Source organism: Calonectris borealis, chromosome 1 (genome assembly GCF_964195595.1).
Source record: "Calonectris borealis chromosome 1, bCalBor7.hap1.2, whole genome shotgun sequence".
NCBI lineage: Eukaryota > Metazoa > Chordata > Aves > Procellariiformes > Procellariidae > Calonectris > Calonectris borealis.
Genome location: NC_134312.1, coordinates 215193866 through 215219148, shown reverse-complemented (window position 1 = coordinate 215219148; position 25283 = coordinate 215193866).

Genomic DNA, 25283 nt, shown 5'->3' with positions numbered 1-25283 from the left:
CTTTATGACTTACCTGTATATAATTTTCTATGTTTCATTAGGTTTGAGAAACTTTTTGAAATTAAATTATGAAATGAATGGAACTTATGAAAGTAATAGAAAGCTAGAAGAAGGAAAAAAACCAGTTTTTACAAGGCAAACTGAAGCACAAGAAAGGTGTTGTTAATGGAAAGAGAGGATTTGTGTCTAAGACCTTTTTTTAGCGGCTTAAATGTATATTGATGGTCACTAACCTATAAGGGGTCTGGTCTATATTCTCAGTAGGTTTGTTCTCATCTGTATCATGTTTCTTGGAAGACTTTCAACAGAGCATTTTCATGCCTTGATTTCCACACTGGGTCTTCTTGATGGTGCTGTTAGGCACAACCCACGTGCATTTCTGGAGAATTGGTTGCTAAATTCACAGAAGATTTGGAAATGGATAATCCTTGTGAACTACCTAGGAAGAGACGTACATCCAGACTCTGATGTCATTCTACCAGTTATAGCCCCACTCATCCCCCAATAGACTCATTTTAGCTGAGAGCTTATTTCAAATAAGTAAAGAGACTAAAAAACATGACTGGATTAAAAGACAGTATTTAAATTATTTTTCATTCTGCTTTCATCGATCAGGGGGAGTCTCTTACTAGAAATATTCCTACTGGGAAATGAATGTGGTTAAGTTATTTGTTCAGAAATATGCTGCAATAAAAGTAAGGAAGTGATATTTTTAAGTCCTTTGAAGATGCTGACATATCTAAAGAGTGGGAAATGTTCAGCAGGGAAGTTTAGGGAATACATCTATGAGTATCCCCAATAATATGTACAACAGCTTTCAACGATACGCTACATTTACTGTTTTATTAGTCATTGTTCTTATATGTCAGAAATTTGTAACAATTTAGTTACCACTTATGTATTCAAAATTTGCATTTGTGCAAATTTCTGTTGCCTATTTTCACAGTCATCGGTTTTATTTTTTGCAGGGCTGGGGGGCAGTTTATAATAGGTCACTATAAATATTTCAGTACAGAAATAAACTACATTTCAACACTCTGCCAAATTAACACAACAACATCTTTTAAACTGTAGTTATTGGGAAAACCTATAAAATTGTGGATTTAATATTTGTTCTACTTCAGGTAGAATCTGGAAAGGGGAAAAATACATGACTTTGTGCCGATTAGATTTATATCAGCTTAAATTTTTGGCTTCCCCGCTGAGGGTGTTAAAACAGAGATCAGTTCTATTTTGGTTTACGAGAACTAAGGAAAAGCAAAGCCCACATGGCCTGCCAGGTAGCTAAAACTAAATGACAAACACAAGGTGAAAGAGATGCCCTGCATGATCTCAGCTCCCATCTCTGGGTAGCACCTCTCAATTTCTTCCTTAGACTGTACAGTCACTGCTCAAGATAACTCTTGAAAACCGACAGTCCCAACATCGGTAAAAAATTAAATACTGCACAACTCTGAAAAAGAGCACATCAGTAACTCAAATCTTTCAGCCACTTACTCAAGCTGGGAAAGTGGTTTTCGTTATGGCTTCAGTTTTTTTGCTTACACAAATCTTGGTAAGGTCTTGGCTGGACAGTGCTCCAACTCTTACAGTTTTAGAAAGGTAACTATTTATCTTACATAAAGTAGAACCAAGAGGTAGATTTCCACAGAGTTTCACAGGTGGACACCTTATTCCTGGGTGCTGTCAGCACCGTGGGTTTAGCGAGTAAGCCCTGAGGCTTCTTCTGCATTTGTTCCATGACCGGCTGATCCGTCACAATGGCTTGTCTCATTATTTCCCATCTGGTATATATTTTCTTGGCTAGTTGAGACAGCATGTGGTTTACTTTTGCACATGTTCCTTGTTCTTTTTATATCAGTAATGACACAGTGTCATAATAATAGGAATAAAAAATAACTGCAATTCTCCCAAAAGTGAGAGCACTGATCTCTTAACTAATAGATGGTATTGGCTTAATTTGCCTAAGACACTCTGCGGTTTGGTCCTGCTGACAGTGCTGGGGATTTTCCAGATGCAGAGGATTATGAAGTCTTGGACAGCATTGCCGTTTCCTGCAGTTTTTACTAGGAAACTTACAGAGCGGCCATCACTAAACAACCCAGGTCTCGGAGTCATGTGAAAATCTAATCTTCCATTTAAAAAACTAGTTTCAGCTGTGGAGTAAACATGCAGTACCTCTTAAGGGCTTTCTAAAAAGCTCAAAAATCAGAGGGTCCAGAAGGCACTATCACTACCATAATTGCAAAGAACGGTACTACTCATGTTAAGTTGGCTCCACAACTTTTATTCTCCCCTTTCTTTTTTTTACAATAGAAACCAAAAAAACATCCTGTAAAAATTACTGTTATTCTTTGTTCCTTCACCAACTAGATTCACTGTAGTCACCATGTTGGTTCAGACTCCTCATCCATGTTAGTTCTGCATCCCAAGTTCAGCACTAGCCAGTGCTACTGTTAATGGAGCAATGATTTAGTTTCCTACATCCATTTAAAAAAAAAAACAAACAAAAAGCAACAAAAAAAATAAAAAAAAACAAAAACAAAAACAAAACAACAACCCCATAAAAATCTGTTTTCTTTAAAAATAATTGAGGTTTTGGTCAAAATATGGTAATTTAATTCTTTTTTCAGAGTTTCTGAAAGTCACGAACACATATGTCACCTTGAGTCACCAGGAGGGAAAAAAAGGAGAAAAGAACAATTTTCTTGAAAATTATGAATGATGTAGTAAAAAAAATAAAGCCATGTTAATGTCCATCTTGCTAAAAAAGTTCTACATATTTTTATTGGCTTGTATCAGTAAAGCCTTTGACACTGTCTCCCACAGCATTCTCCTAGAGAAGCTGGCGGCTCACGGCCTAGACAGGTACACTCTTCGCTGGGTAAAAAACTGGCTGGACAGCCGAGCCCAGAGAGTTGTGGTCAACGGAGTTAAATCCAGTTGGCGGCCGGTCACGAGCGGTGTTCCCCAGGGCTCAGTACTGGGGCCGGTCCTGTTCAATATCTTTATCGATGATCTGGACAAGGGGATCGAGTGCTCCCTCAGGAAGTTTGCAGATGACACCAAGTTGGGCGGAAGTGTTGATCTGCTGGAGGGTAGGAAGGCTCTGCAGAGGGACCTGGACAGGCTGGATCGATGGGCCAAGGCCAATGTATGAGGTTCAACAAGGCCAAGTGCCGGGTCCTGCACTTCGGCCACAACAACCCCAGGCAACGCTACAGGCTTGGGGAAGAGTGGCTGGAAAGCTGCCCAGAGGAAAAGGACCTGGGGGAGCTGGGTGACAGCCGGCTGAACATGAGCCAACAGTGGGCTCAGGTGGCCAAGAAGGCCAATGGCATCCTGGCCTGTATCAGAAATATTGTGGCCAGCAGGAGCAGGGAGGTGATCGTGCCCCTGTACTCGGCCCTGGTGAGGCCGCACCTCGAATACTGTGTTCAGTTTTGGGCCCCTCACTACAAGAAGGACATGGAGGTGCTGGAGCATGTCCAGAGAAGGACAACGAAGCTGGTGAAGGGCCTCGAGCACAAGTCTGATGAGGAGCAGCTGAGGGAACTGGGGTGGTTTAGTCTGGAGAAGAGGAGGCTGAGGGGAGACCTCATTGCACTCTACAACTACCTGAAAGGAGGTTGTAGCGAGGTGGGGGTCGGTCTCTTCTGCCAAGTAACAAGCGATAGGACGAGAGGAAATGGCCTCAAGTTGCACCAAGGGAGGTTTAGATTGGACATGAGGAGAAATTTCTTTCCTGAAAGAGTGATCAGGCCTTGGAACAGGCTGCCCAGGGAAGTGGTTGAGTCACCATCCCTGGAAGTATTTAAAAGACGTGTAGATGAGGCACTTAGGGACATGGTTTAGTGGACATGGTGTGTTGGGTTGACGGTTGGACACGATGATCTTAGAGGTCTTTTCCAACCTGTATATGATTCTATGATTCTATGATTCTATGATTCTCATTCCAGGGGAAGGTACAAGGAATCCAGAAGTAGTCATATGCAGGACCCAAGAAGCACTGTAACAAGTTTTGGCTTATAATCTCTTAAATTGTAAAGGCTCCTATTTTCAGTAAGTTTTGAAGACAGAATTGCAGCTGGTGAACATTTGTTCTCTGCAATCTTTGGAAATATAAATAAAAAATAACAAACTGCTTGGCTGAAACCTCAAATGCCAAGAGAGAATGGCAGACGCTACAAAGTAGTATTTACAATACTAATGAGGCAGTAATGACTAATAGCTCAAGGAAGCTTATTTAAGAGTTAGTTCACAGCTGGTAATGAAAGTTTATAATAAAAAAACAATTATAAAAAATATGAACATCAAAATCAAAATTTAGTAAAAAACTCCTAACATTAATGTTTTACAAACTTCTCAAGAAGTACTCTGTTCTCAATTTGTGTTTCTAGAGTGAGTGCTGGTTTTTTTGTATTTTGTTTCTTGGGCATCCAGCTTTGCCCAAACTAAAAATCAGGTCTTAATATGGTGTTGAGGTTGAGTACGTAAGGATCATACCATGCAATGTCACTTCTGAAAACAGAACTATGGAGGAATAATAGATTTTACTCCTGATTTTGTTACAGGTTTTCAAAAGTTTAAGTTGATCTCATAACTATAAAAAACCATCCTTCCTCACCTGCTCACAGTTAGTTCCTTCATTTTATATTTGCAATTTATTTTCAAGAAGTCATGCTAACATAATCATGTCCAGTAAATAACAGCTAAAAGGAAGCAGGTGTCATGCATAATGAACTTCCAATCTCACAGTAGCTGAAGTGGAAATGTTTTTGGTCAGGATATTTAAATAAGTTGAGAGGAGATAAACTGGAGATAAAGCAGTCTTTTTCAGTAAAACCCTTCTAGATCCACTTTGGAATCTTTCAAACAGCTGAGATATTCTCCTTTTTCCCTCTCTTTCTGCTATTTCTTTCATTATCTGTGTAAAGTAATATTTGATATGTGAGAACATGGATGAAATAAACTATTTTCTTTCATGTTTGAGAATGATGCCAGAACATCCATGGAAACTAATACCTTATTAATCCACACAGCAGATGCAGACAGGCTGAAATAGGAAACTTACTTCAGTCTCTGACTGTACCTTGCAAGGGATTAATATTAAATAATTAAAAAAAAAAAAAAAAACCAAAAAATACCAGAACACAAAGAACCCTGAGACCATCTTATCCAGACATTTACAGTTTTAGGTGTGTGCAAGAGTTTATGAAGTTTTTGGGGTTTTATTTTTCGAAGCTTCTTTGTCTGGCTTGACAATAAACGTAAGCAGAATTCTTCAGAAGAACCATACTTAGTTGATATTCTCTTTCAGACACACTAAAAACCATTATAATTCTACCCTCTAAGGAGTCAAGCTGTGAGCAATATAATTTTCAAAATGGGAAAGAAGGGTATACATTGGTTATGGGCAATCTGTTCTTGTAACTTCTGTAATCAGCCAAGATGATGAGCTATGGCCTTCCTCATTATAACAGAAAATCAGATTTACCTCTGCCAAAAGAAATAGTAACACTTAGCATTTATATAGCTCTTTATCTCTTAAAGCTTTTTAGAAATATTAAATAATTACAGGCGGAGTTTTGAAGTTTCCTGAAAAAAATACCACATCCTAAAATTCTATGAAGGGAAATAAAATTCCTACAGGGAAAAGGATCCTGGAAGTGCATCGCATTTATACTTAGAAAATTACTTGCACAGAAAAATAAAAAAGCAACATCACTAACATAAATCCTGTTACAACAATGTATTCAATGTTTGTAATTGCTCTGTAATTATTTCTAATAATAAAATTTTGGTCATGAGGTTATCAAAAGGATGACCTGACATGGTGCCTTTACCATAAGATATTTGATTTGGTCACTCAGGATGTGTTTTTTCCAAGTCTGTGTTGCATTATTTATGTGTGAGCCATTTGTTGTAGGGAAGAACTACGATTTAACTAGTACAGCTTAATGGTGTAACTGCTCTTTTAAATCATTGGTATGGTTTAATGTTCTAGGATGGACAAGCCTTTCAAGGAGAAGTATTAAAGGCAGAAGTAAAAACGTTAGGGTAATAAACTGTAATAAAAATTTGTAAGGTATTTAAGGTATTTGAGCTATTTTACAGCCAAAAAAATGGCATCCTTCAGAAATTTTCCAAATGATCATTTGGAAAGGTCATTTATAAGGAAATTCTGGGATTGGAAGGAAATTTGTTGTGGTTATTTTTTCTTTTACAGGTAGGTAGATTTATATCTCTTATTAGTGTCTCTTATACAGTAATATGTACTATCCATCTGCTAAGGTGTTCTGTAACGAAACAGCTGTCGTTTCTTTTCTGCTCGTATAGTGGAGTGTTGTAATTTTTTTTTTTTAAATTATTTATACCCTTATGCCTGTTCACATCTTTGAAAGCAAGCCAAAGAAAGAGCACTTACATTTATACTTCTTCCTCAACTCTCCCACTACAGTACTTATGATAAAAATATGTCTATATGTAAAAAAAAAGATTCCATTTGTCGAATAAGAAGACTTGTCAATCATAGTCTTCGTCTTAAAGCTTTAGGTATTACAGCATTTTGTAATAGAAGTAGGTTCTTCAGGTACTTCATGCTAAATCCACGAGGATGGGAATAGCAGCATTTATGGCTTGGGTCAGGCTAGCGTACAGCTAGAAGGAAGTAATTTTCTGACCTGACAGATGTCTTATTCATGTATGTTGCTATATGAGAGAGTAGCATCTGTATCCAGAAACATTTCTAAGACATTAATTCATTGCAAGCCTGTGTCTTCAGCCAAAATAAACTATTACTTTCCTGAAATTTCCTTTGCTTGTCACGTTAATCTCTCACTTGCTGAGGTTCACCCAGATACTCTTTGCTCATGAATCAGTCTCATTTGAGCATTACTTCATGTTGGTTATGATGGTTGCATCTGCTAAAAGACTGGGAGTCACTTTGCCTTATGTGCTTCCTTCCGATATGTTTGACTATGCATCCAAGGAGTTACTTGGTCCCTTTTCATCAGGCCAACGTAGGTCTAGCTAACCGTAGGTACTGCAAGAAGAATGGTATTTATTCAACTTTAGCATCAGCAGAACCCCCAGTGCCAAAGTGAAACAAAAACCAATGTACAATCTATTGGCCTCTTTTCCTTGAATCAGGACAAAAACCCCCAATCATCGAAACTGTAATGTGCTAGTGATACAATGCAGTTACAATTGCTATCCAGACGAAAGAAAGGAAAGGTCTTAGGAAATAAGGGAAGATTTTGGTTTTCCTTTTTTCCCCTATTTCTTGGATACAAGCTCTGGGCAGGAAGCTACACAAATTCTTGGATATTAAATGCCGCCAGAGTTTCTGAACATCTTGCAGATGTTACTAGTTCAACTGTACTCAAAGATACTCATGAAGTGAAACTTCCCTTCTATCCACTGTAAATTCTGTTTCTATAATCCTACAGATTACATCTCCTTGTAAATGGAAAGTAGAAAGATGGGAACAATGTAAAATGAACCCTCTTAACCTTACAGCTGGGCTACCTTACTGCAGGCCTATGCTTTTCTTTCGAATCACATAAACTTTCCACACCAAATTATTGTTGTTACCCCTCTGCAGAAAATCTAGTAGCTTTTTTCTCCCACAAAGGTTTAAATTTATCTCCAAGCCATTGACATGTTTGCTTAGAGTTGAATCTACACCAAAGAAACACAATATAAGGACACAGAACAGCTGCACCAGGCTTTATTTGTTCTTGATTTAGTAATTGCAGCGGTCAAAAGTGCTACTTGAAACCAAAAAAAACCCTGAACTGGACTGCAAGCTGCAGGAATTATCCCAGCATGAAGCCTGACAGATGCTTCATCTCTTGGTCAGAAACAGATCTATGGTCTTCAGTTTGAGAAACACTATGTTTTGACACTATGTAAGTGTTATTCCCTTATTCTCAACAGCAAACTGCACTGGTGGAGATCTGCAGTGTGCTTTAGTATGTATTCTTTACCATTGTTCTTTATGCTAAAATACTTTATAGATACCATGGAATGTTTATTCACTATCAAAATTTGGGAAATACATATTTTTTAACTAAAAAATTTAGCAGAAAGCGTATTTCTCTCACAATTTTCCAGTTTGAACACAAAATGGGAAAAAATTTATTTCTCAGTGTAAGATCTTCTTCAGGTTCAGAAAAACACAGCAAATATATGCATGCAGAAAAATGGGAAAAAGTGGTTATTTGCATTAATTCCATGGTACCACTAATTAATTCCATGGTACAATGAATACCATTAGTTAAATGGTACAACTTTTTGACCGTAAGTAGTTGTTAGCAAGTGGTTTCCAGCTTCCAGTAAAGCTCAAAACCACTTCTTTTTTTTTTAATATGATCTTCATCTATGATATACGAGGGAGGGGGGAAATCAGAAGAAACTGTGAGAAGAAGATATGCCATGTAGATGATTTTCTCAATCCGACTTAACAACTTCAGTCATAATGTTAATCAGGCCATGCTAGTGCCATTGAAGATAATATCCTTGGGGGTATTAAGTGTAGAATCCCCCTCCTTTTTCCAGTTTGCTCTTTGTACAGCCTTACTTTGACTTTACTGAACACAGGGAAAAAAAGTAGACATATCACCCCATCCACTGCTGAGAGCTAATCACCTGTAAAATACTTAAAATTCACTGCTATGTAGTTAGCATCAGCTCTCAAAGGACCCAAAGCTGGTTTCACTGAAGTTGTGTGTTCTCTAATCTAGGATGACAGAGGACTTTTGGCATGATCCCGTATGGCTCAATCCAGTGGGAGTTTCAGCACTGATTCAAATGGAATGGGATCCATGAAACCGAGTTAGAAAATCACTTCAGTACAGCTTTAGCCTCTCTCTGGTTAGGAAACAATGCAATTAAACATTGTTCCTCCTTCCGTGAGGTTAGTCATCCTCATTTGGGGTCTATCTGTTCACACCAGTAATAACATAACAGCCAGAAACTCTCATCAGTTCATGTCACATTATATTGTGTGTTCCATAAACACACAAAAACCCCCACCAAAACCAAACCCACACCTGATTGCCTGTCCTCAGAGTTTTACAGGATTTCCTCTTATATTGTACAATGTCCCCAGCACATTACTGATGTTAGAGATTGAGGGTATACACACCTATGAGACTTCTCAACCTACAAATGCCTGTATTTTATTTTCTTTTTCCAGTGGTACTAGAAGCAAAGCTTATCATGATTTGAACAATGAAAGTCTACAGAGAAAGCTGCAAGAAAAATCAATTTAAATCCCCAAAGTCTGAACAGACTACAACACACAGAAAAGGAAAGGAAAAGGGAGGAAAATAAGGAGGTCCTAATCTGGTTTACGTTATGTGTTTGATAATGTTGCTATCCAGTTATCATACTCTTCACACAGTATCAAAACCCTGGTGATTATTGGGGAGATTGGCATTTTCTAGAAATAACACAAACCAACCCTGCCACATCAGCTGTGCCGCTGCAATTAGCTGTTTCCAAACAATACACTTCACTGAACAACTTCTGCAAAGATGAAATGACCCTTTCTGTTCCCACCCATCTTTTTTCTTCTTCCTTATGTTCTGTTATGTCATGCTATGTTCTGTTATGTTGTTATGTTATGTTGTTTTCTATGCTTGTAGCCCTTTGGGGATGTATAATGAGAATAGCAGCACAAATGAGAAAGCAGAAAATACAAAGCAGTGAGCGTAGGTTTAGGTAAAGTGACAGCTGCCATTAGAGATAAGGTAATTCTACTAAAAGAGATGAAAAACTAGCCCACACTGCCAAGCTGACAAAGAAAGAGCTTGTTTCTAGGTATTTTTCTCTGTTATTGTTTCTTCTTTTTTTTTGGTGGGAGGAGGGAAGGCTGGTGAAATTTGTAAAGAATTTATGCTCATCTTTCACTTATATCCTCCTATAAATAGCTGGGGGAGGGAATTAAGAAATCATCTTTTCCTTTAAAGAATCTAGTTTTCTTTTTCTACAGATGTTCTCCAAGCCCAGCCAGTTCCTGCCTTTTCTTGTCATGCCCCACAGAAAAAGGAAGACAGCACAAGAAAGGAAAAAACATGGCACACAAACATGGTGAAATTTAAAATGCACATTCAACCTTTTGTAAGTGTTTGAAAAGAAATCCGTGAAAAAATTCACTGTTCATTATCCATATTTGCATGAATTAATGACTCCACCTTCAGTCTCCTTTACCTTCCAAATAAAATACGAAAATTTTAAACATCCAAAAATTACAGAATTAAGAAAATAGAGTTATAAGTTTTTTGCTCAGCTCGTTCTTCTTACAGAACAACTTGAATCATACAACCTGCCTTGACACTGGGTGGTTAAAGCTGTAATATTGGTCAAGAAAAGACAGTCCAAGGACGAGATTTGAGAACATAGCACTTCTTATGAGATCTTGGGTAAATGTGTTATCCACATCTATTCCATATCCATCTTTCCATTTGTAAAATAAAGACGAAATACCCCTGCCTGGACTATTCTCTGCTGCGTAGATTGATTTTTAGAAGAAAAAAATAAAAGGTGACTCATAAAACATACTGATGACAAAGTCCCCGCTTACTGAATACATATTTACAACTCGTGCAGGTAGTTCACTGCTAGCCATCTCTGGGCTTTTTGCAATGCTCCTGCTGTAGTAGATCCAGTAGCCTTGCACCTCTATACTCCCTGCTAGCCAGTGACTAGTGCATCCTTAACAGGGATTAATAACCTAGAAGTACAAACTGTAGCAGATAAATACGGGGAAAATAGCAAACTGATTAAGTTATTTGAAGCTGATCTACCCATCAGTGTAATTGGCTAGGGTTTTCACTTTAAAGACAGTAACTTTAAGCAGCCACCTTAAAAGTCCAAATTACCTTGGAATAATAATTACTAAGAATGCTTAAAACACAATAAAATCCAGCTTTGATCCAATTTGAATACTGTGAAGTTTGACTCTGATAGGAAGGAGCAATTAAGAAACACTCTAAGGGGCAAACTTGAGGCAGTGAAGATGACTGTGCTGCCTGGAATCCTCTTAATTTAAAATCCCTACATATTATTACCTCATAAAGCTCCTCATTTTGTTTTGTTGTGGGTTTTTTTGTTATGCTTTTCTATTATTCAGACATTTTACTATTATCTTACCTTCTGTGTGTGCTTTAATACACTTCTGACAAAGAAGTTCATGTACTTCATCTACCCATCACAGATGAACGCCCTGACTGTGAAATTAATGCTTTTCTGTAGTTTTTTAATACAGAATTTTACTACAAGAAATGCGTATGCATGTGACCGTGAGGTATGTCATCCATAGAGAACACTAACCTGAAGTCCTCCTCAGCTGGAAACTTTGACCCATTAACCAAATAAGCAATCCCTTGCATATTCCCTGCAGTGTTAGTCAAGGCGGATATCACGTATACCTGTATACACACTCAGAGGGATAACTGACTGAAAAGCATTTGTAAAAGGTCATTTTTCGGTGATGTAAACAAAAAAACAAAATTCAAGGAAATGGAGCTCTTAACTGAAGAGACCGATTTAGTACTCCTGCACTTCAGCAAATTAGCCACTCTACTGCAGTCATTGGAGTAGTTTTCAAGTGGGCAAACACCTGCCTGGCACATTGAGAAGGCAAATTCAACCATATTTAGCTGTCACATCTCTAAAACCAAGTATTTTCCTTTTTTTTGTTTTTAGTAACAGATTATATTACTGAAACAATCTTAATTCATCTAATGTCAGAGTCACCACCTTATGGAGCAAGCTTGTACTTAAAACAATACACATATATATATATGTGTATTTGATTTAATCTGATTCTTAAAATCACAGGTCCAAATGATGTATTTGATGATGGGACAGTCGCTTCTTTTCCAACTTTAGGGAAAGGTAGAAGATGGAAAAAAGCTGCTATGGGCAATATCTTCTGCCGAGACACATGATTAGACATCTGACAGACTTGAGCAGGAATAGTATCCCCAGGCAACCAAACCTATTAACCTTTTTCCAGCAGCTGGCTAAATCTAAAAAGCTCAGCAGTATCAATTTATACATTTGTACAGTCCTCAATGAAATAGAAGTGGAGTGATTCAAAAGGAAAATCATGTGCTGATCTACAATGTAATATTAATAGCCAAGCTTGGGAGAAAATTGTGCAGAAATATCAGCACGACTACCCTGAATTAGGCATTTGAAGATAATTAAGCCAAAAATAGTATTTACAGATTGCTGGACATCTTCAGATGATGTGAATGCGTATAGATGGTGGAAGTATGATAAAGAAAGAAGAGATGTAACCAGATGTTTCAGGAATGGAAACACAGGCAAAGTAGATAAGGAACTAACCCAGTGTAACTATATATATATAGAATACGTAGTTCAGAAGTTCTAGACCATTAGATTTAATGACATACAAGTAAGCATTTTCATAAGGGCTTTACATATTGCAATGACATGACTACAATTAAGAAAAAGGGTGACTCATGTGCCAAAGGACAAAATCTGGCCTGAATTTTTTATATTATCATCATGTCACGTCACACATGCAAACAAAGGGAAATGTCAGTGAAATGAATGGAAGATCATACATATTCAAAATTGAAACGTGGTTTAATACTAAGCTTTTTTGCATACAATTAACTGCTGATAAGAAAGAAATCCATATATGGTTTTATTTTCCTTCCTTTTTCCAAGCTTCCTCTTTCCCTTCTCTTCTTCATTCTTTGCATACACCTCTGAAAATAAATCATAAAGCTCAATAAATCCAGCAAAGAGCAAACAATAGCCTTACCCACTATGTCAGTCAAACTAGTCATGCTGCTGGTATTTTTGAGCAAATTTTTTTTTTCTTCTTTTTTTATGACAGCTGATTATCAGCTCTGATTATCATTTGTATTCTTTGCTGTTAACAGCTGTCAGGCTTCTTATTCTCAGTATGGATGATCTCAAATAGCTAGAAAAGGCCTATCAAATCACTTTTTGAAGTCTGAAGAGCAAGAGATCTGCATGTGGCACTCACATTTGCAGACGTCTGAATACAGAAATTGATATTTTTAAGAATGCAAGCATGCTGGTAGGCAAAGCTGAGCAGCCACCATGCCTACCACTGGGTGAGCTCTTTCTGCCTTTCCACCCCAGTGCCAGGACACCAACACAAGTTTTTTGAACTCTTATGCAGCCATGAGCACTGCAGTAAAGGTCCTACTGTTTAACTGTATAATCTGCAGGATATATAAGTTTAAAAACACTGTAAAGGGTTGGTCTGGGCCTTAGTTCCTTAAAAAAGGAGAATCTGGGAAAAAGCATCAGAAAGAAATGATGGCTTGGGGACAATAAATTCTCTTCCTGCTATCTTACTGCTCACAAGGGGAAACAAGTCTCTGATGATTTATACAGAGAAAAATGATGAGAGTTACAACTCCTGTTATAGCAAGTCTGTTGTATATTAACCAGGTGTATCACTAAGTAGTGCAGAGACCACAGAGCTGCTATAGGTTGTACAGCCAGTGAAATCTATACCAGGTCCTGTCATTAGCGTCCTTCAGTAGCACTGAGCACACCTACGCCTGTTTCACATCCCTGTTCGCTACAGACTGAGATGTAGTTACACTGACAGGTTAAAGGTGGTGCAGAGATGCTCCAGCCAGCTCTGGTCATTCCAGTTCTTGAAGCAGAACAAATGTGTCAGAGCAGCATTGACTTCATCGTTTGGCGCAGTACCAAAGCTGTTCTAGGTTATAAAATCTGTTATATTTTACATTCAAAGTGGAGACCAGTATTTTTACACACAGTGACAATAAGAACGCTAAGCATGAAGCTATGGTATAAACATTATATAATATATAAAACTAAGGTTTAGATTAACAATAACCTGGCAACTATATTGACATTTATTGCATTGGGTGGACATGGACAACCATGTTTTTCCTTTTCAGCATTGAGTATATATAATAGATAGAGTAAGCAGCTTAAACATAGATGTCCACATTTGCTCGAATGACTTCCATAAGTCACCTCACACAAGTGATATATATGAAGTCCTACAGCAAATCAAAATCAGTATCAGATGTCAAGTGTTTTCTGTCACTGTTCCCACATCTAACCCAGTAGATCACTGTGACCTCAGACAAGTCATTTAATCTCTCTGTTTCTATTTCGTGTTCACATGTTAATGGACCTGAATGAAACTGCAGTGAAATAGAAAATAGTTTGCTGTTATTCTGAAATATTCCTGCATTAAAAACATTTAACATAATGATGCTATAAAAGAACTGATGTAGGACTGCTGCGAAGCTGGAACACAGATTTTCGTGTTCACATTGCCTATATTACTTAGATGATACCTTGAGGGTGCTTCCTGTTTATGAGGTGATAACCATTTCCTAGGCTATATAACTCCCAGGTTTATTATGCAAGGACACAAATATTCCAGCATAACAGTAAGAGCTCTTAAGGCATTCCATTAAAAATTGGTCCTTCTTTTCATAATCAATCATACCCTTTTTGATTCCCACATCACTGCAACAGACATTGTGTCCCTATTGTTCAGAAAAGTTAAGAAACACAGAAAGAAAGAGAGATATTTTACTTTGTGTTTGATCTAAGAGGTCCATGGAACAAACTGCATAATGTTGCAGCATATAGAAGGTTTGCTGGCAGAAGAAAACCTGTGGATAAAGCCATACATTACTGAATACAGACATTTACAAATTCTGGAATAAAAAGACCTGATCCTTTAGCGATGTGAGGGATACTTGCAAAAATGGTTTTTACGCAGCCTAAGTAGGTTGGACTGATTACAATTTTCCACTTCACATCTGAGTTTAAGTCATTGCATGATGAGTCAAAGTTCAATTTAATATTTATAAAATAATTCTATATCTGGTGGAGACTATGATGATTCTGGTCTGGAGAAAAAGGTGCTTTCCAGAGAACTACCCTCTTTTATCTTTGTAACATGAGTACACTGAAGCATTCAGCTCTTTCCTATGGTTAATCTTTTTTCTGCTGAAATCAGGGAAGTAAGGAAGATCTTCAATATGATAAAAGAAGGGAAAGAATTCCAAACAAAGGTGTGATAGGGAATTTTTCACCCATGTGTCCTTTTAAAAATATAGTTTGTACACTTTCTGTCAAAAAAAACCCCAAACTGACAAAGCTTCAGAAGTTCCATGAAAAATAATTTTTAATCAGTCTCAGGAGTTCTTTACCTTTATGTATTTATCAGGAAATATGTCTATAATATGGAAAATTTCAGTGTGCCTGGTTATTCTTTTTCGAAAAGTATCTTACTTTCCAGCTTCATATGGGAACACTGAAACCAACTTGCTGGACAGCCAATACCAGTGGCAATATTGAACCCCATCTTTACTGGACTTCAGACAAAGAACCTGAAAACATCACAGGATGTTTTCTATGGCTGCTGATCTGAAATTCTGCAGGCTGAGGACTCACAAGGCCACATCATCCCATGTCCTCTGTTGTCTGCCTTTCTGCCCACAGAAAGGTCTGGCCAGAAGACTTTTTCATGCCTTATTTGTAAAGGGATCGGATGCCAAATGCCATTCTTATTTTGGAGGCTCTGCTGTAGTTCTCCCATAGACAAGCACAACACAAGATACAGAGCTCAACTGCAGCCTGTCAGTTCATTTTAGTACTTAATGTCAAGAACTTAAACAGTGTTTTTCATGTCTAGTACCATGTATAATTATTTAATCTTTCATTGTGCCTACATTACAGAAAAAAAAATGTAATTCTCTCTCCTTCACCATAGTATGCATTACAGTCTTTTAAGTTATGTCAGTCCAGGACGCATTTTTTTTTTCTTTCCTTCTTTCTTTGAGAATGCAGAAGTTAAAGTTCACACCTCCCACCTTTTTAAGTTGAAGGACATGAAAATTTAGTGCAGATATTTGTTCCCATGGTAGACTTCCTTCTCAGCATGCAGTAATGCGAAACCGAACACTCATTTGATTATAAATTCACTCGGGGGAATTACGAAAAGAATTCCCCACAGCAAATGTCTGGAAAGCTCAAGCTGGCTTAAATTGAAACCTAAATCATTCTCTGTTAACAATAGTTTTCCCTTAAGAAATACTCTTGCCAGGTTATCTCACATGTGGGGGATGAGACTTGAAGACCAGAAGCAATAAAGTCACACTCAGCTGCATTGGCTGCTCTGCTCCTTCGCTTCCTAAGTGGACTGCCAAGGTACTTCAGCATCAGACACAGGATCTGAATCTAAGGCAGGCAGGTAGAATTTCAATTCCAACTGTCAATGCCGATAGAGAAAAACAGCAAAAAAAGTGTAAAAGATATTCCATTAAAACAGGAACTTGTCCTGATAAAATATGAACTTACCCCAGTGACCATCTGTTTTATGTTTAAGATTTTTTGGCAAGCCTAAAAGAAGCAGTAGTGTTTCCAAATTTCCTATAGTGAACTTTGATATTATATGCTAACTTAAAGTAAGAAAGAGAGGTTTTAAATCCAGAAGGCTTTCATGCTGTAGGACAGCCTGAGTTCTGTGTCATTAGCTGTGAGCACCATTACACTGAAATGAATAAGAACAAAATTTCATTCCCACCCAGTCTGGGAATTTTGTGGCAGAGAAGTCTAGTGATGTTCAGGCTCTGCCTGGCAGACCGGTGATGGTTTTTGAGAGCTGGATTAATGAAGAAAATAGAAAGAAATGAAGGAAGCTTCATAGAGAGGTAAACAATTGTTATGCTGATATTCCAAGACATAAACTAACCTGGACAAGAGCATAAAGTAAGATAGAGTTAACAAATCCACAGAAATAAGGTGAAATTGTCTGATGTAATGAGTTGATGGACTGAAGCAGAAACTTTTAAGGTGTGATTCATCTAATCATTGTATGCATGTTTACAATAGGTCAGAGAAATTACCCTAAAGTGCCCATTTTTCTCCAGAGATGATAAATGCAACCTAATGGGATTACTGCAGATGTAATCATCTCTGCTAAATATAATGAATACCAGCATTGGTAGCTACACTGTAAAACACAATAATTTACAGGTTTGGTTTATAGGTATTTGGGCAATTTTTTTTCTTCACTTGCCAACAATTTTATTAGATTCCTTAAGAACAATTTGATTTATAGATTCATGGGATAAAAATCCTCAAACCTTTAAACAAAAAATAGTTGGGTTTGTGAATGAAAAATAGGTATCAATTACCTCCCAAAGCTAAAGTAGACCCATTTAAAATAAGAAAATATGCATGCAATACCTGCCTAAGTTGTGAGTGGACAACAGGTCCCAGTACTATGAAAGAAAAAAGAAAAAAATATACTTCCTAATTACAATTGCAGGGACTCTAAAGCCACATGAATGAAACATGAAAGAGTGTGCAGTTTGCTTCAGAAAAGGCATGGCAGGATAAATAACAAAAGTATACAAAATAATTAGTGACTTAAAGAAATTGCATAAGGCTTTCTTTTTTTTCTTTCTTTTTTTCCCCCACCTTAATAACAAACAAAAACTCAGTGCAGCTTCAGGGTGGCAAATGGAAACGGATGGAGGAGAGGTATCCACATAACTCAGCACTAACCTGTGGTATCAACAGGTCATACCCTTTACAAAAGAGAAATAGAAAAAAAGTTTGGCCAGAATAATCATCTGAGTTGTAGCAGTAAGTACAAACAAAAAAGCATTTTGATAGACATATTCACCTTCAGTCGTCAGGATTTAGGTTGTGTTGGTGTTGTCAATTGTTAACAATTAAGAGCAAGGACTAAATACTTCTTTGAGGCAGTTTTTCTCTGGGAGTGTCTGGGTAGTCATTGTGAAAAGTCTCCTGTGGTAGATCCGGACAGTCACATGCCTCATCCAAATGGTCCTGTGCCAACTCCAGCCCAAGACAAGTCAGTGCCTATGCAGCGCCGTTAGCATGCCACTGAGCTCACCATGTGGGACGGCTGATGTAACCTGCTTTTGTGGGCTGATGTAACTGGGTTGGATCTATTTGGTCTAACACGTGCGCAAAGCAGACAGTCACCAGTTGATGCATGACTGCATGCATATGCAGGTATATAGTAACATCCAATATTGACTGTAACCTGTAAAACTAAAACTGTCGACTACCCTGGATGTAGGATGGAACATTTCTAGTTTCCTGTCCCTTTCCTTCCTCACTCACTAGCAATCCCAATGAGAACTGCTGGATACATGAAGAGTATTTTTTGCCCGTTATTAAGCCCCAGGCAGCAGCCGGAAGGTGGTTATAAATCAGAGAGTCTTCTGGAAATTTAAAACACACTTTGGTAATAGAAAGAGAGGAACTTATACTGCTGTGCAAGGAAGCAGATGTGTACATTGCTGTGACACTGGAGAAATCAACTGCTTATAGATATTGCTATAACACACAGTAGCCAAAGAGGCTCAGTGGCTGGATTAACCTTGACCCAGATTAGTCTTGGTTAATCTCAGCTGCAGGAGGGTCTAAGCCTCTATCAGACTCTCCTGCAGACACCACCGTTGCTGTCAGGGTGTTATAAGTGAACATCCGTGTGAAGGACTTCTAAGGAAATGCTAGTTGAAGGCCCCTTGATAGCTGTCAGAGGGCTCAAGATCCCTTCCGACTTGCACACAAACAGCAAGTCTACAATTAGCAGTTAGTTTTCCCCAAATTGCCCATTTGGCTCAGGAGGCCAAGATGCCTTTTGACAACTGGTATCTACAAAATTGAGTGTAGAGTTGGGCTTTCTCTGCCAACTCTTCCACTTGCCCAGATGCAGGTCAGAGGCACACTAGGCACAGAGCCACAGCTCTGTATCTGCATCATGTGGTGTTTCAGCTGAGAATTTCTACCCAAGGGGCACAATGTTGGGCTGTTGCAGTTACTGGAAACATTAGCCTTGCCCCTGGCGAGCTTGAAGCATGTGGAAAAGTGTTCTTGTAGGGAGCTGTAGACATACTTATTGGTAGTTCGATGCCTAAGTACTAAAGATTCTTCCTACTCGGTGTGGAGATCTACAAGGTGGAGAGGTGTATCTGATAGAGACGTCCCATAGAGTCAGGGAATAGACATAGAGACTTTTAGGGTGCCTAAAAGTGGTCAAATGAAGTACACTGAGGAAATGCCTCTTTCTTTCCCTTGACTGTACATGGAGCCAAAGGTGACCACATTGCAGAGATCTAAAATATCACTGGATATATCCCACATCAACAATTTTTCAAAGCAGGAGTCTGGATTTCTTTTTGTCTGCCTTAAAAGCATTGAGAATATAATCCTGGGACTACTTAGGTTACTTTATTTTCTTTCTAGTGGGCTTCATCTTCTGAAATGTACTTTCAAATCAATTTCTGTCATTAGTCCTTTAAAGTAAATATAATATTTGTGGAAAGTAATTATTCATTGTTGGTACAACACATGTATATGATCACTCTTTTGTTTAAATTAGATTTTAAATTATTTGTTAACTGAGTGATTGCACAATATTACTGGATAATGACCTTAAAGAAGACAGATATCTGCTTCAAGGAACAAAAGCATAGGCAGTTATAGTCAAGGCAGCAGAGAAGATGGCTATCTTCCTCCAAAACAGGGTCAAAGGAAGACCTATAAGCACTACTTAATGTACTACTGATTAATATTAGGGCCTAACATCTTCATATATTTCTCAAAATAAACACAGTGGGTTCAACCACTTTTCTATGATCAACTCTATTCCAGCAAACCTTTACTATTTTTTGTTGTTGTTAACCACTTAGTCTAGAGGTTTTGTCTGGGATAGAGTTAATTTTCTTCATAATAGCTTGTATGGGGCTATGTTTTGGATTTGTGCTGAAACCATGTGTGTTAGGTTTGCATGGCAAGGTTTTGGTAGCGGGGGGCTAGAGGGGTGGCTTCTGTGAGAAGCTGCCAGAAGCCTCCCCCATGTCTGACAGAGCCAAGGCCAGCCGGCGCCAAGACGGACCCACCGCTGGCCAAGGCTGAGCCCATCAGAGACGGTGGTAGTGCCTCTGGGATAACATATTGAAGAAGGGGGAAAAAAAAACCTGCGAAGAACAACAGCAGAGAGAGAGAGGAGTGAGAATATGTGAGAGAAACAACTCTGCAGACCCCAAGGTCAGTGAAGAAGAAGGGGAGGAGGTGCTCCAAGTGTTGGAGCAGAGATTCCCCTGCAGCCCGTGGACACAAGGAAGTTCCCACACTGACTATAATCAAGCTGTTTTCCCAACATGATTCAAAGCCAGAAATAAGGGAGAACCTAGCATGTGACATACACAAAACAAACTATGCTTGTCTTTGCCTGGAAGCTACAAAAGCGATTGTAGTCACCAGGTATTTTCACAGTCCAGAAGCCACAATAGGCTGGAACAGCTTACTTTTATTGAGAAAACTAGTCATCTTTATAAGATTGCTCCCATAAATAAAGTAAATAAATTGGTGGCATTTTCACAGCTTTTGACAAGGAAGAGTAAGTAAATCATGAATATTTGCTTTAAGAAATTGTACTTCTGTATTTATTTTTAAGATTTTGATCCCTTAAATTTATTTTTGTTTTTTCTTGAAACCAAAATGTTTTCAGTTAATCACAAAATATATTGCCACAATCAGTGCTAAAGGCTGGTTCCTTCCTTATATTTGTTCAAACTTACTTCAAAAAAATGCCATTTTTTAGTGATTTTTTCTTCTTTTTGTTGAGTTTGTCTTGTATATTATGATGCATGACACTAAACCAGCATGTTTCTTTTAAATTTAAATTACAACTCAGAAAATATATTCTAACATAACACAATATCCTTGTAAAAGAAAAAAAAAGCTATTTCTGTTTCCATCCCTTCAAAGACAAAACAAGAAGCAGTGCAGAAGTGAGCAATTAACAATCTAACCTGACCATTGCAATCTAATGGAACGAATTAATTTTTAACGTTGTCTAGTTTCCTTCTAATATAAGTAGGCATTTCAAGACAAATGATGAAAATTCACTAGGTATGAAGCCTATTTATTGCATAAGTGACATTAACATATCTCTTTCTTCTCTCCCCTTCTGCCTTTGATTTAAAAGGAAACGAAGGTGAATGAATGAGGCAAAGAAAGTGCAGTATGTATCAGCTTAGATTCTGATGTTTCCACTCGTAGCTAATTACTCAGAGAGCAACCCTGCTTATTTATATAAAAATACTTAAAGAATAAGATAGAGTCATGACTAAGGATGGAAGACGCTATCTTCCAGTGGCCAATGAAGAAGTAATACCAACCTATTTTTTTCCGCATAAAGTCATTTGCTCCTAAGTTTCTCTTATGAAGCACCTGTCATAGCCCATTTTCTGGCACGTAGCTCACTTGGAGTTATAGTTTGGCTTCAAGGTCATTCTGTTATCACTAACTATATCATCTTCTGTACTGAAAATGTGTTTTTTTCACACAATTTAACCCCTCTGTAACCAAAGCTTACTGGATAGCCTCAGGTACTCAAAGATTATTTCAGTTAATGGCACTCAATATTTTACTTTGCTCCTTTCCTGAATAAGGAATCCTTAACGGCTATTTTCATAGAGACTTAGATATTTTCAGTTGGGCATTTGGAAACATAAGCTATCCTCAACTCAATAATCAGGTCTGGAACTTTTCATAGGGTTTTGAATGTGCATCCAAAGAATGACCAATTCTCTGTTTTGCTGATAAGTTGCATATGACAGGTCACTCAAAGCAATGAAGTTATGGGATAAAAACATGTTGCAACACTGAAGAAGTCCTATCTTCCACCAAGCTGGTAATTTTAGCTCATGCCATAAATTTTCAAGAGTAACAAAGTTTGTTGACATCGATTCTGCATATCTGCCATTATTATATCATCCTACTAATCGATCTTTTATTTCCCCTGAGACTTTTCTGGTCTGTTTCATTTTCAGGATCAGGTATTTTTCTTGAGGCCATTTAACTCACAGTTCTATTTATCTTATTTGGAAAACATTTTCTCTCCCTATTGCTGTAAGATGACATTTGTTTCAGAATGTATAGTCTTAATAGAAACATTTCTTGATGGTTATTTGATAGACTGCTGTGTGATGACACTAATAAGAGCAATGGGGATAGGTAACTGCTGACAGCTTATGCATCAGAAGAAAACATCACAGAGTATAATACCTGCTGTTGGACGAAACAAAGGAATTTAGAAATTCTGTAATTAGTAGCAACACAGAACTTTTGGACAGACTAGATGGATAGAGTCCAGACAACATTTTTTCCAGCAGATCTCACCATTCACACTAACAGATTACAACACAGACATTTAAGTCTCCACTAAAATTTCTTGTAATTTAAATTTCACCTGACATTTATATTCCAAACATTCCTTCTTATTTCAATACTGCTTCCTACTAACTTCCTTTGTCACTTAGATCAGCAGTAGTCTTGCCTGCCTTTAATAGCAGTTGGGGATGAAAGTTTTGAAATGTATCTGAGGAAAAAAAAAAGAAAAAAAAAGATGAAATAAAACTGAAAACCATTGTGAAATATTTTAAAGAAAACTGTAAATGAGAACAGGCAGCTTTAATTTAATCACAGATATTAAAAGATGATCAGATAAAAAGTCCAGCCTGATTTTTAACTGGGCAGCTGAAGGTCTTTCTGTGGAAAAGTCTGGATCACATTTTTAATTCATAAATATAGGCCTGGCCATATGGCTAAGATTACAAATTACCCTTTCTCTTCTAATGTCAATAGAAGCCTGGGGGGGTGGGAAAAGAGTAAAACATAGCATTTATGCTGTTGTTCAGCTGTTAGCTATTATCACTGATTCCCAACTTTCCTGGTACTTTATTGACCTATTAAGTGTGACTTAAAAAACATGATTAACTGATCTCAAGGCTAGAAAAGACCTTCATGATTCTTCAGTCTGGTTGCCTGAAGAACACAGACCATAGGAATTCATGGACTAAGCTGAGACTAGCGATATCACCGTGTTCCCTGCTTTTATTCATCTCTCTGTCTTCTCTGATTCTCTCTTTCCTCCCTTCTGTTACCCCCATGACTTCTCCTCATTCTATCTACTTATTTCATTCCTTCAGTCCAACACTACACCAAATAAAAACGATCAGCAGTTCAGTAATGTTGACATCTGAGTGCAAGTGCCAAACAGAATTAGCACATGAAGGAGAATACAGGGTCAAGGAGAAGCACGGGTACTGGGGCCATAGCTCTTGGCTGCTGGTAGATCCAGGATGACGGCACTGCAGTGACTACATTAATTTTCCTTTGAAATCATCAGGGCTGGAATGCTTTCAATGTATTGATTTTTTTTTAATTTTTTTTTTTTTAACATAATGAAAGCTGCATATGTCACTTGGGCCACTGGAGAAGCTCAGATGAGGTTAATGCCTGACCTACCTGTTCTGCAGTGTTCAGTTAGAACAGGTAGGTCTCATGTCCAGCTCACTTAAATTGCTGTGACTTTGTTGATGAAAAAATGGTCAAAAATTAAGAAAAACACATCAAAACTGGCCAAGAATCAGACTTATTTTTCCTAAGACATCATAGCATCCTCCAGTGATATCAGTGTCCCAAAACACTAACACATCCCTCAGCAAATAACTTCCTGCAGGAGACAAAATAAATTTTTGGCCAAGTATGCTTAGGTGAAACAAACCAAACTGTCCTTTCTTTCTCCTCCTGGTTTTTCGGCCATCATATGTCCTGTTGAATCTAAGGTTATCTTACTAACAACAAGGGAGTGGTGATCTCATCCTCTGCTAGTCCAGAGGAGCAGAACTGTACTGGTGTGTCTGAGTCTTATAAGGGAAGTGGAGTAATATTCTTCTGAGAAAGGAGATAGGTTGGTACGTAGGTAGAAATTTTGATAGAAATTTTCTTTAGAAAATAAATACAAAAAAAATACAACAGAACTATATTTTACCACATCTTCACCTTCCCAAACTACCCACAAGATCACCTGTTTATATCAGTTCTCTTTTTCTTGGCCAGGACAAATTGCTAAAGCAAGATAAGGATGATCAGATGCTTAAAACACCGTCCAATTCAAATGAAAACATAGAAGACTGTTTTGTTTTGCAAGTTCTTATTGGTGTTAACATTCAGGATGCCTTGTTGTCCTTTCAAAGGCTGTTATAGAAACAAATAGAGTAAATGGCAACACACAAATCTCATGTAGACTACAAGTGCGGTGAGAACTCTGCCATCTTCTGATACCAAAGCAAAGAACATAATTGCAAGAAATGACTGTAATGAGAGAGACTGTGAACACAGAACACTATGTACAACAGATACAGGCACAAATGGCTAGATAACAGGATTGGTGCAAACAACCTGAAAATGGCTCCCTGTGTACTTAGAGATGATTCCATGTGAGGAGAATACAAGGCACCCAGACAGAGAAGAAACAGCAAAGAGAAATAAGAACAAAATGATATTTTTTCTTTTTTCTTTTAATTATAAAAGTGTCTCAGGAAATACAGCTGCATTCTCGGGGCGGGGGGGGGGAGGGAAGAGGGGAGAGAGGGGGGAAAGAAAGATAAAAAAAGAGGAAAAAAAAGGAAACACTGTGGCAGAAGAAATACAATTATTACAAATCTTTATGATCCTTAAAACAGCCACCACCACCTTCAGCATTTGCCTGCCCCTAGCACTAGAATACTATTTAAATTTAAGTACTTTTATTGCTTGCTTGCAGAACAGAGAGCACTGTGAAAATAATACTTTCAATGATATATATATACATCCGTCCAGAAACTAGAAATATTTTTGTAAGGGAAAAAAAAAAAAAGAAAAAAAAAGACCTGATTTTTCTGTAAGAGACAAGTCTCCTGTTGGTATCTCATATTTAAAGCTGCCTGCAGCTTTCAGGTGTCAAGGAATATTTTTGTTAGTTTTTTTTTGTTGTTTGTGTTTTTTTTTTTTTTTTAATCAGTGATTGTACCTGAATTGCCCATTTCAAAAGGCAATTCCTCTACATATCTTCTCTGTTCACTTATATGATGTGCTAAGGGATACATTCTTTTGGTTTCGATGTTTTCTTGAAAACATCCTGAATAGGGAAGTAACTGGAAATGGAAATAATAGAAAACTATGATGAAAACGTTGATGTTTGGTGAAGAAGATACTTAAAATCTGCAAAATCACTTGAATGGCAGTGGACCCAACCACAAGAGATTTGGGCAGAAAGCCCATAAATTTTCTGGATTTGTAACATAGACACAGGCCATCGTATGCTGGCTCCACCTCAGACAACATTGGATCTGCAAAACCCTGAAAAACTAGCTGAAGTCTGAACAACAGGT